Source organism: Heteronotia binoei, chromosome 21 (genome assembly GCF_032191835.1).
Source record: "Heteronotia binoei isolate CCM8104 ecotype False Entrance Well chromosome 21, APGP_CSIRO_Hbin_v1, whole genome shotgun sequence".
NCBI lineage: Eukaryota > Metazoa > Chordata > Lepidosauria > Squamata > Gekkonidae > Heteronotia > Heteronotia binoei.
Window position 1 is genome coordinate 192,407,918 of NC_083243.1, and position 17,273 is coordinate 192,425,190.

At 42.5% G+C, this 17,273-nt stretch overlaps 1 protein-coding gene and 1 pseudogene across 5 annotated transcripts in view; one reads left to right on the top strand and one right to left on the bottom strand.

Moving 5' to 3' along the window:
* Positions 1 to 17,273, top strand: part of KALRN (kalirin RhoGEF kinase) — an 837,912-nt gene that overhangs the window by 497,920 nt on the left and 322,719 nt on the right. The gene's annotated exons all lie outside the window — the stretch shown is intronic.
* LOC132588883 (large ribosomal subunit protein eL27-like) lies at positions 5,924 to 6,374 on the bottom strand (annotated as a pseudogene).

The window sequence follows — 17,273 nt, forward strand, 5'->3', positions numbered from 1 at the left end:
GAGTCCACCCTCCAAAGTATAAGAACATAAGAGAAGCCATGTTAGATCAGGCCAATGGCCCATCCAGTCCAACACTCTGTGCCACACAGTAGCCAAAAAATCCAAGTGCCATCAGGAGGTCCACCAGTGGGGCCAGGACACTAGAAGTCCTCCCATTGTGACCCCTCAAGCACCAAGAATGCACTGCCCCAGACAGACTTCCAACAATACACTGTGGCTAATAGCCACTGATGGACCTCTACTCCCTTTGGTTATCCAATCCCCTCTTGCAGCTGTCTATGCTTGTAGCTGCCACCACCTCCTTGGCAGTGAATTCCATGTATTAATCACCCTTTGAGTGAAGAAGTACTTCCTTTTATCCATTTTAACCTGACTGCTCAGCAATTTCATTGAGTGTCCATGAGTTCTTGTATTGTGAGAAAGGGAGAAAAGTACTTCTTTCTCTACCTTCTCTATCCCATGCATAATCTTGTACACCTCTATCATGTCACCCCTCAGACGATGTTTCCCCAAGCTAAAGAACCCCAAGCGTTTTAACCTTTCTTCATAGGAAAAGTGTTCCAACCCTTTAATCATTCTAGTTGCTCTTTTCTGGACTTTTTCCAATGCTATAATTACTTTTTTGAGGTGTGGTGACCAGAATTGTACACAGTATTCCAAATGAGGCCGCACCATCGATTTATACAGGGGCATTATGATACTGGCTGATTTGTTTTCACTTCCCTTCCTAATAATTCCCAGCATAGCATTGGCCTTTTTATTGCAGTTGCACACTGTCTTGACATTTTCTGTGAGTTAACTACCACAACCCCAAGAACTCTCTCTTGGTCAGTCTCTGCCAGTTCACACCCCATCGACTTGTATTTATAGTTAGGCTTTTTGGCCCCAATGTGCATTACTTTGCACTTGGCCACATTGAACCTCATTTGCCATGCCCAGCCTCGACAGATCACTTTGGAGTGCCTCACAATCCTCTCTGGTTCTCACCACCCTGAACAATTTAGTGTCATCTGCAAACTTAACCACTTCACTGCTCGCTCCCAACTCCAAATCATTAGCGAACAACTTAAAAAGCATTGAGCCCAGTACTGAGCCCTGCAGTATCCCACTGCTTACCACCCTCCACTGTGAAAATTGCTCATTTATACTCTCTGTTTCCTATTTACACTCTCTGTTTCCTATTAATTAGCCAGTTTTTTATCCACAAGAGGACTTGTCCTTTTACCCATGACTCTTGTTACGTAGGAGCCGTTGATGAGGAATTTTATCAAACGCTTTCAGGAAGTCAAGGTAAACAACATCTATTGGGTCCCCTTTGTCCACACATTTGTTCACCCCCTCAAAGAACTCTTAACATGTTAGCGAGACAAGATCTTCCCTTAGAGAACCCATGCTGAGTCTTCCTCAATAACTTGTGTGCCTACTAATTCTCTCTTTAATAACGGTTTCCACCAACTTTCCTGGTATTGAAGTCAGACTGACTGGCCTGTAATTTCCTGGATCTCCTCTGGAACCCTTTTTTTTGCTACCTTCCAGTCCTCAGGAACAGAGGCAAATTTCAATGAAAGATTACATATTTTTGTCAGGAGATCCACAAGTCTACCTTTGAGTTCTTTCAGAACTCTTGGATGTATACCATACAGGCCTGGTGACTTATCAGTTTTTAATTTGTCTATCAGTTGTAGGACCTCCTCTGTTGTCACCTCAATCTGACTCAGGTCTTTCAACACCCCTCCCAAAATCAGCGGTTCAGGAGTGGGCAGACACTTCTCATCTTCCACAGTGAAGACGGAGGCAAAAAATGCATTCAGCTTCTCAGCCATTTCCCCATTATCCTTCAGCAATCTTTTTACCTCTTGGTCATCCAAGGGCCCCACTGCCTCCCTGGCTGGTTTCCTGCTTCTAATGTATTTGAAGAAATTTTAATTGTTGGTCTTTATGTGTTTTGCAATATGCTCCTCATAGTCCCTTTTTGCCTGCCTGATCACAGTCTTGTATTTTATTTGCCACAGCTTGTGTTCCCTTTCATTAACCTCACTTGGACTAGCTTTCCACCACTTAAAGGAATCCTTCTTACCTTTTACAGCTTCCATTATTTTGTTTGTTAACCATGCAGGCTTTTTAAAAAAATACCTATTTGTGACTTTCCTGACTTGTGGTATATATTTTATCTGAGCTTCTAGGATTGTAGTTTTAAATAGCCTCCAAGCTTCCCCAAGAGTTTTAATCCTATTTAACTTTCCTTTCAGTTTCCTCTTCATATGCCTCCTCATCTCAGAAAATTTACCTCTTTTAAAGTTAAAAGTGGTTGTGTTGGTCTGTTTGGCCAACTCCCTATTTATACAAATGGTAAATCAACAACATTATGGTCACTGCTCCCAAGCGGTGCAATCACTTTTACATCTCTCACTGGGTCTTGGGCATTACTTAGGACCAAGTCCTAATGCACAAGTCCTACCACCCCTGGTAGGTTCTGTGACCATCTGCTCCATAGCACAGTCATTGAGAGTGTCTAGAAACTAAATCTCTTTCTCCCGACCAGAACACATATTGACCCAATCAATCTGCAGGTAGTTAAAATCACCTATTATGACACAGTTTTTACTTTTAGCTGCTATCTTTAATTCTTTCATCATTTTATAATCATTCTCTATCTTTTGATCCAATGCAAACTGATTGTAAACTCCCAGAGTTAAACTTCCTTTTGGGCCCACTATTTCGGCCCATAGCATTTCTAGAAGGGAATCTAATTCTCTTACCTTCTCAATCTTACTGGACTGTATACCCTCTCTGACATACAGAGACACTCCACCTCCAACCTGCCAGACCCAGGTTCTTGCTGTGGAAATTTACTTGTTGATTTCAGACCAGTCATAGACTTTCAGCCTAACCTACTTCACAGGGCTGTTGTGCAGATGAAAAGGGGGAGAGGAGAATGATGTACATAAATTGCTTTGGTCCTCTCTGCAGAGAAAGATTGTACTTTTCCTAAATAGAGGCTGCATGGAGGGGGAGGAGATGTAAAGCTGAAGTGAGAGGTGCAGCTAAAGATAGGTTGTTGGTTGGCTGGAAAGGAGATAGGGTTGCCAACTCCAGGTTGGGGAAGTCCTGAAGATTTGAGGAGTGAAACCTGAAGAGGGTGGGTTTGAGGAGTGGTGAGACCTCAGACCAATGTCATAGCCTCCACCTCTAAACCAGTCATTTCCTCCTGGGAAACCATTGTTACCAATCTTCAGTGGAGGGCTGGAGATCACTTAGAACTGCTCTCCAGATGGCAGAGATCAGCTGCTTTGCAGGCTGGACTGCAAAGCTGAGGTCACTTCCCTCTTGCTTTGGTCTCCACTGTGGAGAAAGACTGTATTTTTCCTAGGTAGAAGCAGCAGGGAGGGGAGAGGAGATGAAAAGCTGAAGTCAGGTCAATTCCCCTACAGAAAATTTTGGGAAATTTTTGTATTTTTCTTCCCAATGGGCCTTATTGCTAGTATACATATATATGATTTCTCTATATATGATTCCTTCTGTAAAATTTCTGTTCTGCTTTATGATAATTTTAAAAGATTCTGAATGAATCTTCCTCCTTCCAAAACATGCTTCCATCTTCTCAGACTTGTGCCTTTGAATAATCTGTAACCCAAATGCAGTGTGCATGCATTTAAGAATGAATTTCCTGAACTGCTTCAAGAAAAATGCTTACATCTGTGGTTCATGAGGGGTTTTTTTAAGCATTATTTTGGGGGGACCATCGGAGCCTTCCTTACTTTGAGCCTTTCAGCAAGACTGTGGCAAGAACTCATTTATTTCTTCAGCTGAATAGTTTAAAAAGTCAATTACTTATTAACCTGTGAATTGTTACAGCTTTAGCTTTCCCTGGAAAGAGCTGGGTTTATATCTGTGCCCCATCATAAAGTGGCTGGATTTGGCTTCCTGTGGGATGAGTCATAATCAGAATCACTTAGTGAAATTGGAATCTATATTGATTTTGGCTTGTTGTTCACTTCCATTCCGAGTCCAAATGTGCCTCACTTTAGAGCATCTGAGATGATGGATGGTCTCAGACTCATTAACAAATTGCTCTTGCTCTCAACAGCAGAGGAAAAGTGGGCTGCCACCAGTACTGGTGCTAGCTCAAGTTTTGTTGATGCAATAGAAAACCTAGAGAATTCTAGAATGCCTACATATGGTTGCATTTTAACATAATGGAGCTTGAAAATACTAACTTACTCTTGCTTTACAGCCTATTATAAAATGCATTGCTTTATTCGGGGCTTTTTTTTGAGCAGGAACGCACAGGAACGCAGTTCTGGCTGGCAGTGTCAGTTTCAGCTGGCTTAGTGTCAGGGGGTGTGACCTAATATGCAAATGAGTTTCTATTGGGCTTTTTCTACCAGAAAAGCCTGTGTGAAACCATGGTGATGTCAGGGCGTATGGCCTAATATGCAAATGAGTTTCTGTTGGGCTTTTTCTACCAGAAAAGCCTGTGTGAAACCATGGTGATGTCAGGGCATACGGCCTAATATGCAAATGAGTTCCCGTTGGGCTTTTTCTACCAAAAAAAGTCCTGGCTTTATTTGCTTTATCCACCTTGCTTTATTTTTGCTGATGTATCTTTTAGTACAGGTATTCCAAAAGCTTGTCAAAGTAACTTAAAGGTTTTATAGTTTTGTCCAAGGTGACGATACTAGCAAGAGATGGCCTCCAATAATTTTTCTTAATAGTGGTTTGTTCTTTGAGGTGTGATCCTGCAATGTTGCTTTGTAATTTACCATATTTAGCTCCTCATGATGACTTTGCTTAATATCAAAGTCACTCACAACTGCTTTTTCAAAAAAGTGGGATTTCCCACATAGCATGAAGTTGGGCCAAAAAGCCACCAACTAAAATTATTTAGTCATGAAGCTGAAGGAATCTTCAATGTTAAAGGAAATCATACCAAACACCCACACCCACCCACACCCACACCCACACCCACACACACAAACCCTCTGAATGCATTAAGCTATCAGAATCAGAGATTATTCCTTCTGCAACTCTAGGCAAATTGGAAGAGAATTTGACCTCTCAGATCAGTTTTACTGAAGCTGTGATGGGTTAAGACAGTGTTTCCCATTTGCAGGGTTGTGACCCAGTACCGGGCCACAGAAGCCTCAGTACCGGGTCACAAGAAAAGCTGGTGCTGATTCTGATAGCTTAATGCATTTTTTAGAAGAGCAATACCTGTTTGTGAATGTGGGCCTATGGTTGAAGAAAGATTGTCTGCATTTGTTGCAGGTATAAGTAGGTTTCTCATAGAATGTAACAACCTGACCGTGCTAAAAACAAAACAAAACTTCTGTATATAGCTAAGTTGCTATAGTCTTAATGAGAGAGCACCTTGAAACTTCTTGAAAAGTTAGTGCTATTCTGTAATTGCTTGTGTAAGAGTTTCTGCAGTGCTGTAGTGATATTTGTATTTATGATAGTATCATAGAGTTGGAAGGGATCACACAGGCCACCTAGTCCAATGCAGGATCCACCCAGAGCATCTCTGAAAATTGTTTGTCCAGCCACTGCTTAAAGACTGCCAATGTGAGGGAGCTCACCACCTCCCTAGGTAGATGAACAACACTTATTGTAAAAAGGTTTTTCTTAATATCCAGCTGGTACCTTCCCACCCTTAATTTAAATCCATTATTTTGAGTCCTCTCCTCCACGGCCAACAAGAACAGCTCCTTGCCCTCTTCTGTCAGCTCTTCAAATACTTAAAGACAGCAATTCATGTCCTCCCTCAACCTCCTCTTCTCCAGACTGAACTTTCCACCCAAGTCCTTTAGCCTTTTCTCATAGGGCTTGGTCTACAGGCCCCTGATCATTCTTGTTGCTCTCCTGTGCACTGCTCCATTCTGCCCAAATCCTTCTTTTCCTTTTTCTTCTTTTTTTTTGGTGGTTTTTCAAAATAATTTATTGGTTCAGCTACATGCAGTTTAGAATCTCAGCTTCTGGAAAAACCACTTGTTCTTGCCTGTCTTGAATCGTTCTTCAGATTTCACTTTTCACCATGACTTGTGTTTCAGTGCAGGGTCCCTAAATACTTCCTTGTTGACAGCAGTTTTGTCCAGGGGAATATCAACATAATACCTTGTGGGCATCAAGTGGTTGTAATTATAGACTTTCACAAATGACTTGATCTTGGACCATTTGGCGATCTTCTTGTCCATACTGGCTGTCACTTTGCATGGGTAGCAGTCAATTCCTGCCACCAGAGCATGCCTATATGGCTGGTCTGATGTACCATCAATATTCTTCACAATAATGGCTTTCCAACCTGAATAACGTCTGACCAGGACAAGAACACCTTCCCAGGTTTCGTGGAGGGGCAGCTGAGGCAACCCTGGCATGATTCCCTTCCCTTCTGCCACCCCTTCTGTGTGTGAAGGAGAAGGAAGGAGTCAGGCAGTGACAGTGGCCTCATATGGCTCCTCTCCCCACTGCCTCTCCACCCATGCAGGAGGGGCAGCAGAAGCAGTGCCAGCCTCTCGCACCATTTAAAGGCCCCACTGATCAGCTGATCACCACGCACTTTAAATTGCATCAGAGGCTGCCTCAGCTGCCCCTTCGGCACGTGATCTGAGTGGTGGGGAGTCAAGAGGCAAGTTGGGAGGGCAGGTAGGTCCTTGCAAAAAGTCAGGTGGCCTCCTCATGGCTGTGGGTCTAGAATGCATCCTTGTTAAATTGCATCTTGTTCACATCCGCCCACTTTTTCAGTACATTCAGATCTCATTGAATTCTATCTCTGTCTTCTGATGTGTGTGCTGCCCCTCCCAATCCTGTGTCCTCAGCAAATTTAATGAGTTGCCCCTCCACACCCTCATCTAGATTATTGATAAAAATATTGGAAAGTACCAGGCCCAGAACTGAGCCCAGTGACATCCCACTGGACGCCTCCCTCCATTCAGATGAAATGCCATTGACAACTACTCTTTGAGTGCAGTTCTCCAACCAGCTCCCTATCTACCTAAGTGTCCTAGATTCCAGTCTACATTCCTCTAGTTTGCCCATCAAACAGTGCTGGATTTACCATTGTGCTTAGATGTGCTTAAGCATAGGGCCCCATTGGCCAGGGAACCCCCATCTTCCTTCCAATTTTTTTTCAAAATCCTGCTGAAATGCATTAAAATATCTCCATCGATTCAGCATAAGCTTTTGCAAATATTAGTAACCTAAAATCAGGTTGATCTACTTAAACTTTTCAAATATAACGAATTTAAAAGCTGCTCCATATGCGTAGCTTGATAGCAAGTGGCGAAAACAATTGCCGTTTTTAGCAAGAAAAGCTCATCATTCAATATCAGAAAAGACATTGAACGATTCAGCATAAAATTTTACACAATATAACATTAAAAATATTGTTGTATTGGTGAAAATCTCAAGTTTAGCGGCTAGCAGCATTCAATTCATAAATACAGTCTGCCATGTGTGATGTTTTCCTGTTGCCTAGTGCGAGCGGCGATATCATTTGGTGATAGGGGGATACAGAGGGTAAGGGAGAGTATGTGTGCCTTTGAGCATGTGTGCATGTGAACGCTTCCAGTTATGTGCCATAGACAGCAACAGTTTTCGAGCGGTTTTCTCAAACAGGTGTGTGTGTGCCTCTCTCCTCTATCTTCCTCTCTCTCCCTCTCTCTATTTATGTGTGTGTGTTCTGTTCTGTATGTGTTTGTGCATGTCCACACAGCTTTTGTATATGCACATGGATTTGCCTGTGGTCTACACAAATTCGTTATATCTGAAAAATTCAAGTAGATCACCCCGATTACAATAGCATACAATGAGTTATTTTGTCTGTTGGAAAGTTGTGTATATGGTACGTTCTATCAGTGGGTGAAAACACGCTGTTCACGTGACATGAATCAAACAGGACCTCCGCTTAGATGAGCTATGAATTCCAACAATATCAGAAAACAAAGATGCGAGCGTTGCTCTTACCTATATTGAATGTGTATATATACACACACTTATCTATAATTATATTTATTTATGGGTTAATTTTTAGTTAGCTTTATTAATATATACTTTAGAACTTTCGATACTTTAGAGCTTCCATACCATAGTTTGCCTTGATATTACCTGCTTAGGTGCTGATGAGGTGTTAAACACCAACTCGCTCTCTTTCCAGAATCGAATCCAGACAATTGGTATTACTGCTCCAGCTTTTTAATCCTAACACTGAGTAGATGATATGAAAGTGGCGCAAGTAAAAGAAAACATCAAAAAGAACAAAAAGATATAGTCAAACATTTAAAGCCAATCACATCATTTGGCTTTGCATACCCGAAACAAACAAGTTCAACTGCAGATGCAGAAGATTCAGATGCGTTACTTGGCACCCAGGAATACTTGTCAATAAGACTTAGTACTAGTGGCACCCAGGAACATTTTTTAGTAAATCCAAGTACCAGTGCCACCCAGAAACATTTGTTAGTAACTCCAAGTACCAGTAGATCCACAGACACAGAAGCTTTAGTTTCCCCCACTAAATGTACAGAAGCGAGTGTTTGCTCTTCTACTGATTTCATTGTCAAGAATGATGTAGATTTATGGACCACATTGACAATAAAGCTTGATGAGCAAATCAAAGCAGAACAGGAATACTGGAGGCATGTACTTCAATGAGTGATGGCAGTGATTTGTCTGTTGGCAGAACATAGATTGGCTTTTAGAGGAGATGATGATTGGCTCTCCAAAAAATGGAAACTTTCTCGGTTTGCTGGAATTGATTGCCACATTTGCTCCCTTTTTATGTGCCCACATAAACCAGTATGGAAATAAAGGATCTGGCCATTCATCATACCTATCCAAGACCATATGTGAAGAAGTTACCCAGATAATGGCTAAAAAAGTGCTTGAAGAAATAGTGAAAGATATCAAAGAAGCAGGGTATTTAGTGTATCAGTCAATTCAACACCTGATGTTTCCAATGTTGATTAACTCACTGTAATTGTTAGATATGTTTCTCCCCTTGATGGAATACGAGTTGAACGATTTTTGGCATTTATTGAACTGAAGAATCACACAGGTCAAGGAATGGCTGAACTGATACTGAACTTCTTTGAAGAACTGGAAATTGATTTCAGTAAATGCAGGGGTCCATCATATGACAATGCAGCTAACATGGCTGGAAAGTATTATGGCATTCAACAGAAAATTCTAGAAAAGAATATGTTTGTAAAATTTATTCCCTGTGTTGGACATTCCCTAAATCTTGTTGAAAGAGCTGCAGTTGACTTGCCTGGATGCAGTGAATTTCTTTGCCGTGGTAAATTAACATCATTGCTTATTCACTGCCTCTACAAGACGGTGGGCAGTGCTGAAAAACTTCTTGCCACCAGAGTAAAAAGTTTAGCAACATTTATCTGACACAAGATGGGAGGCCCATTCCAGAGCTACAACAGCCATCAGTGAAAGTTATGCACACATTGTTGAAGCACTCAGTCACATCCATGATGATGAATGACACTGAAAAGGGTGATACTAGATGACAAGCTCAAAATCTTTTGCAGAAAATGGAAGAATTTGAATTTGTGTTCATGCTTCATCTATGGACAGGTTTGCTTGAGCAGTTTCACAAAGTAAGTAATGCCCTTCAAAGTGCACAGATTTCATTGACCACATATGAAAACCAATACAGTTCACTTCTGCAATTTGTTTCCAGCACACGGGAAAATTTTTGATGAAATTGAGGAGCAAAGAAAAACTACTCTACCTGATGTAGAGTACAAAGCTCTCCAAAGATGGTGTAAAGTGCAAAAATGACAACACGATAATGGCAGTGCAACTGAAGCCTTGGATGAAATTCCTCCAAGAGATAAGTTTAGGATACATTCATTTATCCCTGTAATTGATGCTCTTCACTCAAATTTGAAGAGAAGAGCTACTGCGTATAAGTGTATAAGAGCTACTGTGTATAAGACAATTTTTCGTTTTTAACTGATCTGCAAGCAATGAAGGAACAAATTCTCCATGGTGTCAATGTCAAACATGATATTTCTGTGTATTAAATCAATATAGGTATTGGAAGCCATTTCCTCTTTGCCTTAAAATTCTTCTCTCTCATAGTTGCATTTCAAAACTTGTTTACCCCCCCTTCCCCCCCCCTTTCCTTTCTCTCCTTTCTTTCTCACCCCTGGGTAGAAGATTTAGAATATGCAAGTAACTTTGATGATAGAAGAAAGGCGCCTCCCCCGTACGGTTCCCATTCACACATCTTATCAGAAAGACAGGAATGCCTGGGAACAGGGAGAAGTTGTAACCACATAATAGTAGTCTATAATACCCTTTGAACATCTGTTGCAGTTCACATCTGTATGTTATAGTTTGAAGCTATCTCTCCTATTACTTTTGAGGTAGCCTTTAAGAATCTCTACTGTGTGAAACTTATCACTTCCAAGGTATTGGACCTTGGGCGAGTACCAGATTATCAAATAAACGAGTCTTTGTATTAAACAAGTGCTTGGTTATTCGAAATACCGATGCTTGACAGTCAAGAGACTCGAACAAGAATATCCAAAGGATGTTGATCTCAATTTTGTTGATGAACTCTTGACTTTCCACTTGTGTGTCAAACAGGCTCATGCACAAAAAAGAAAATTTCAAACACCAAGACATGTACCAGATAATAAAACAAATGTGGAAACAATTTTCAGATTGTTCCTGTGTTTAATGGTAACTAACTGTTCTGGAGAGAGATCATTTTCCAGACTGAAAAGGATCAAAAGTGACCTTCATTCAACAATGTCACAAGAGCAGCTGTCTGGTCTGAGTATTCTCTGTATAGAGAATGATAATCTGCTACTTATTGATTTTGATGAAATCATTGATGAGTTTGCAGTCAGGAAAGCTCGAAAGAAGATGTTTTGACATAATAATAATAATAATAATATTTTATTTTTATATCCCGCCCTCCCCGCCAGGCGGGCTCAGGGCGGCTAACAGACATGGGAGTCCCATGATTCACATAAAACAACATAACAGACATGGGAGTCCCATGATTCACATAAAACAACATAACAGTTTAAATATCAATTACAAATAGGTTATTTAAAATAGATAAAACATATAAAATAGGTGCTAAAATGTTGTAATCATGATGTACATAAGATGGCTAAGTGTCTGCTCGTTAGTTAATCAGGTTCTATCTCGAATGCCAACTGAAAAAGAAATGTTTTGCAAGCCTTGCGGAATTGGTTCAGGTCCCGCAGGGCTCGCACCATCTCTGGAAGGTCGTTCCACCAGCGAGGGGCTATCACCGAGAAGGCCTGCTCCCTAGTAGCCTTCAACCTAACTTCTCTTGGCCCAGGGATTGTTAGTAAGTTCTGGGAACTAGACCTCAGTGCTCTCTGGGGTACATATGGGGAGAGGCGGTCCTTTAGGTAGGCAGGTCCTCGGCCATATAGGGCTTTAAAGGTAATAACCAGCACCTTATAGCGAACACGGTATACAACCGGCAGCCAATGCAGATTCCACAGCCCAGGCCGTGCAGGCTCCCACCATGGTAGTCCCTCCAGCAGCCTGGCCGCCGCGTTCTGGACTACCTGGAGTCTCCGTGTTCGGTACAAGGGCAGCCCCATGTAGAGGGCATTGCAGTAGTCTAACCTCGAAGTGACCGTTGCGTGGATCACAGTTGCTAGATCGGTGCGCTCCAAGAAGGGAGCCAACTGCCTCGCCCTCTTGAGATGAAAGAAGGCGGATCTAGCAGTGGCAGCTACCTGGGCCTCCATTGATAGGGAGGACTCCAGTAGCACTCCCAGGCTCTTGACTTTGCGCACCGGTACCAGTGGCGCACCGTCAAAGGCCGGTAAAGTAATCTCCCCTCCCGGTCCGCCGCGGCCCACGCAAAGGACCTCAGTCTTCGCCGGATTCAACTTCAGCCCGCTCAGCCTGAGCCAGTCAGCCACGGCTTGTAGTGCCCGGTCCAAACTTGCAGGGACATCACCAGCCCGGTCGCCCATCAATAGATAGAGCTGGGTGTCATCTGCATATTGATGGCAACCCAGCCCATACCTCCGTGCAATCTGGGCAAGGGGGCGCATAAAGATGTTAAACAGCATCGGGGAGAGAACCGCTCCCTGAGGCACTCCACAATGAAGTGGGTACCTCTGAGACAGTTCCCCCCCAATTGCCACCCTTTGTCCCCAACCCTCAAGAAAGGAGGAGAGCCACTGTAAGGCTAGCCCCCGAATTCCTGCGTCGGCGAGGCGGCGGGTCAGCAGCCGGTGGTCGACCATATCGAACGCAGCCGATAGGTCTAGCAACAGCAATACCGCCGAGCCGCCTCGATCCAGTTGTCGTCGGAGGTCATCCATGAGGGCGACCAGGACTGTTTCTGTCCCATGGCCCGGGCGAAAGCCGGACTGGCATGGGTCTAGGACGGAAGCGTCCTCCAGAAATTCCTGTAACTGCACCGCCACGGCCCTCTCGATAATTTTGCCTAAAAAGGGCAAATTTGAGACCGGCCGGTAGTGTGCCAATTCGGCCGGGTCTGATGATGGTTTTTTCAAGAGAGGGCGGACCAATGCCTCTTTCAGGGGTGTTGGAAAAACACCTTCTGAAAGGGATCGATTTATAATATCCCGTATAGGATATCTTAATTCCTCCTGGCAGGCCTTAATTAGCCAGGAGGGGCATGGGTCCAGGTCGCAAGTCGTAGAACGTGCAGTGGCAAGAATTCTGTCGACTTCCTCCAAGCTGAGCGGGTCGAAGCAATCCAGAGTTAAATCAGAAGACACGCATTGGGCTTCGAGTCCACTTACTGCCTCCAAATTGGCGGGGCAGTCCTGGTGGAGCAATTGGACCTTGTCCGCAAAGAATTTCGCAAAAGCCTCACAGCCAATTTCCAATTCCTTAGCTTTTGAATTGCCTTGAGGCAATGTAGTCAGATTCCGAATTATTCTAAATAATTGGGCTGGGCGCGAATTTGCAGATGCAATCCTAGCCGCAAAGTATGTTTTCTTTGCGGCCTTGATTGCCATCTCATAGGACTTCATAAACTTCCTATAAGATGTTCTAATCGCCTCGTCACGAGTACGTCGCCATTGCCTCTCTAGCCGTCTAAGGCCTTGTTTCAGCTGGCGTAATTCCGGGGTATACCACGGAGCCAGCTTAGTCCGAGGTTGCAGAGGGCGCCGAGGTGCGATCTCCTCGATGGCCCTAGAGAGCCGGCTATTCCAGGTCTCAATCAGGCCATCGAGGGAGTCGCCAGAGGGCCAGGGGTCCCGCAGAGCCATCTGGAACCGTTCCGGGTCCATTTGGCTCCGCGGGCGAGCCATAATCGGCTCCTCGCCTAAACAGGTTTGGGGGGGCATATTTACACGGGCCTTGAGGGCGAAGTGATCCGACCATGGCACTACCTCTGCGGTTATATCGCTCACTACAATCCCGGCCGCGAAGATCAGGTCTAACATGTGTCCGGCCTGGTGGGTGGGGGTTGCAACAAATTGAGAGAGTCCCAGTGTCGCCATGGAAGACACTAGGTCCGTCGCCTGACTAGAGGACGGGTCATCAGCATGGACGTTGAAGTCACCCAGGATTATCAGCCTTGGGTGCTCCAGCTTGGGTAAATTACCTACCATAAATGTGTAAATAGCCTTAACAGGGTAATAAGAAAACATGGCAATTTGATTATCTGACTGTTTTGAGTAACCAATAAACTTCTTCATCAGTCATCATTGTATGATTTAAGATTGTTATTTTCAATGAAGTTTAAGATTAAAAATGTTGTCACTCTTCAAAGGTTAAAATGTTACGTAATGTTTAGATTTAATTACATGATGTTGACCATAATGACTGTTCTGCCTGTTCTCTTTTCATCAAATTTGACTATTTCATCATGTGACCTGTGTAAGACAGTGTTGGGCGGGTTGGGGCTTTAGTTAATATATAATAACTTTAAAGTTTGTTGTAATGTACATGTCTGACCTATAGCCCATACAGTCTAGACCTGAATTTAGCCATAAAACTCCCAAAAAACATTCCATGAGGCTGCGCCCTGATAATTCAAAAATTTGCCTAAAACTTGTTGAAAATAATGATTGATCAGATAACATGTAATATTAACTACTCCTAAATTTTCTGAGCATGTATGCCAGGCTGCCTGTGTAGGCATGCCGGGCCTATCTCCTTCAGGGCCCAGGTAAGGGGCCTCATAACTTAACTAGCACAGGTTCTCATTTGTCCTAAATTCGGCACTGCCATCAAAGCATCATGGGGATTGCTGTCAAAAGCTTTACTGAAATTCAGGTAAACAACATCAACAGCATCCCTTCAATCCAGTAAGGTCGTCACTTGATTGAAGAAGGAAATGAGGTTGGTTGGCAGGACCTGTTAGAGACAAATCCATGCTGACTTCCCCAAATCACCAAATTGTCATTTAGATGTTCGCAGACTGATCCTTTTAAAACCTGCTCCAGTAACTTCCCTGAGACAGAGGTCAGACTGACTGGTCTGTAGTTTTCTGGGTCATCCCTCCTCCCTTTTTTGAATAGTGGGATAACATCTGCCCTCATCCAGTCCTGAGGCACATCTCCAATCCTCCAAGAGGTCTGGAAGATGATGGACAAAGAGTCTGCAAGTTCTCTAGAAGGTTCTTTGAGCACTCTTGGGAGTATACCATCTGACCGGGAGACTTGTAGTTATTCAATACAGCCACATGTTTCTCAACTACGTCTTTGTCCATGTCAACCAGCAACCCAGACACCGTGCCTTGCCTACTGCTATCTCTAGATGAGCCTACGGTATTCTCTTTTTCAGGGGAAAACTGAGGCAAAATAGGCATTAAGCCTTTCTGCTTTCTCTCTGTCCTCTGTCAGAATTTCTCCATTTTCATCCAGCAGCAGACCCATCACTTCTTTTATCTTGCATTTGCTCTTCACATTTCTGAAGAAAATTTTCTTGCCTCCCTGGCCAGCTTTAGCTCACTATGAGCTTTGGCCTCTCTGATGACTGATCTACAGTGCATAGCAACCCACAGATACTCTTCTTTAGAGGTATGTCTTTGCCTTCATTTCTTAAACATTTCCTTTTTCACCTTTAGTGCATCATGGAGTTCTCTGTTCATCTACATTGGCTACTTGTATCCTGCAACACAGAATTTTTTACCCAAATGCTAGAGCATCCCCCACACGACTTGCCCAGTGCAGACATCACTTCTGGATGATGTCATCACAGTTGGTATGTTGTGCACCAATGGAGCTCTTTGGGAGCAGAGAATCCCCCCTGCCAACCAACTCCATGCCAATGGGTAAGGGGCCCCAAAACTGGAGAAAACCCCACCCCCAACAGTAGGCTGGTAACACTATCATAGTATCACTATTATTTCTTATTCCTCTTATTTTACTCAGAGATCCTCAACTGAACTTCCATGCTCAGATTCACATATTTCCTCCCCCCCCCCAAAAAACAAAAACAAATAGTTTATTGAAGTATTTGATCCTGCTTCCATATAACTCAAACATTACATAGCATAGCATATATATCATACAGCAATACATCAAATGCTTCTTTTTCCCCTTTTCCTTTTTATTTCCCTTCCCCCCTCAAAATGACCAGTAATAATACCTTATTTTATATCTGTAGCCATAAGCACACCATTTGGAGTTTAACCAATATATCGTTATTGACCCCCCTGCTTTCACCCATCTTATATACTCAAACCACTTCTTCTTAACTTCCACAATCTTATCCTCACCTAGCTTTTCCTGTTTTAATATCATCAATATGCCTGACTGGATCCATTCATATAAATAACCATTCCATCTGTCTATAGTCAATTTTGTAGCATCTTTCCAGCCAAAATCATAGCTTTAAATAGATCCTGATAGGATTTCTCTATTTTATTTGTCTATTTTATAGTTCCCCAAAATTCCCATGAATAACACTTTCCTGATAACTCCACTTTAACTTTACATACTTCCTCCATCTTTTCCAAGATCTTTTGCTAGAATTTAGTTACCTTAGAACACTCCCACCAAAGATGTATATAATATCCCTTTTCCTTTTTACAATGCCAACAATCGGATGTCATTCCCTTAACCATATAAGATAGTTGAGCAGTATACCATTTTGTTCATTCAGACCTTTATTGACATAGAAGCAATAATGATTCACAATAAAAAATAGATACAAAGGCCTGAAGTATGGTAAGAACAATACATAAATCAATCAATGATACAAATAAAGAGTAGACACCCAGCAATTAAAATACAGTAGTATGCCTAGATTTAATTTTATAGGCTTCTACTAAGAAATTCGCAACACATGTAGTAATGTGGGAATTAACATCTTCTAAAAAGTAGGTTAGAGTTTTCCATTTAGTAAATACGTTGTGTTGGAGGTATTCAGCTAAAAATTGTCTATGTTGTGAGGCTAGGAGAGGACATTCTAAAATAATATGGGATATAGAATCAAGGACTCCTAATTCACATGGACATAATCTATTTTGGATAGGTATCTGTCTAAACCTACCAAAGAGAACTGTTGATGGAAAGGCATTTAAACGTGCCAGAGTAAAAGTCCGACGATGGAATGGGGAATCTAAAGTAAAAAAATAATGGGGTATCTTCCCATGTCTTTGGAGTATACTTAGATTGGCTGCAGAGCAAACAGGGCAATGGTCTGCAGGGAGAGGCCTAAGCATTACTGTATCTCTTCTGTTCCTATTTCCAGAATACCTCCTAGTCCCACTGCTATATCTCCCTTGCCCCTCACTGGTATCCCCAACCTTTGCATGCCCCCCACTCAATGTTATCGACCCAGCTATGCCCACTAACATCAGCAATGGGAAAACCAAATGAAAGAGAATTTTCGGGAATCCAATAGCTACCTAATCCTATCTAGCCTAAGCCCAAAGCCCTCCTTCCTACACTCATCAATTCACCCCACAATAGATTTTTAAAATCTAATCTAATCAATATAAGGATTTAACGAATCAGGCAATTAATTTAGATAAACAGTGAAAAGGGGACAAACAAGATTTCCAAAGTTAGGGCCCTCCCCCAACAATCTAACCCTCCTCACTAAAATATCTAATCAATTGATTACTATAAAATAAAATTATGCAATCTTAAAATAATCAGTTTACAAGTAGTCATTCAATTAATCAACCAACTCATTAAATCAATTCAATTCATAGGGAAATTACTAGGACAAATATAATTCAGACATCAATTCCTAATAATATCAGTCTAACCTAATAGAGGGCAACCTTCCTGGGCACCCCCCACTTGACACGTTGAAGTTAGTTG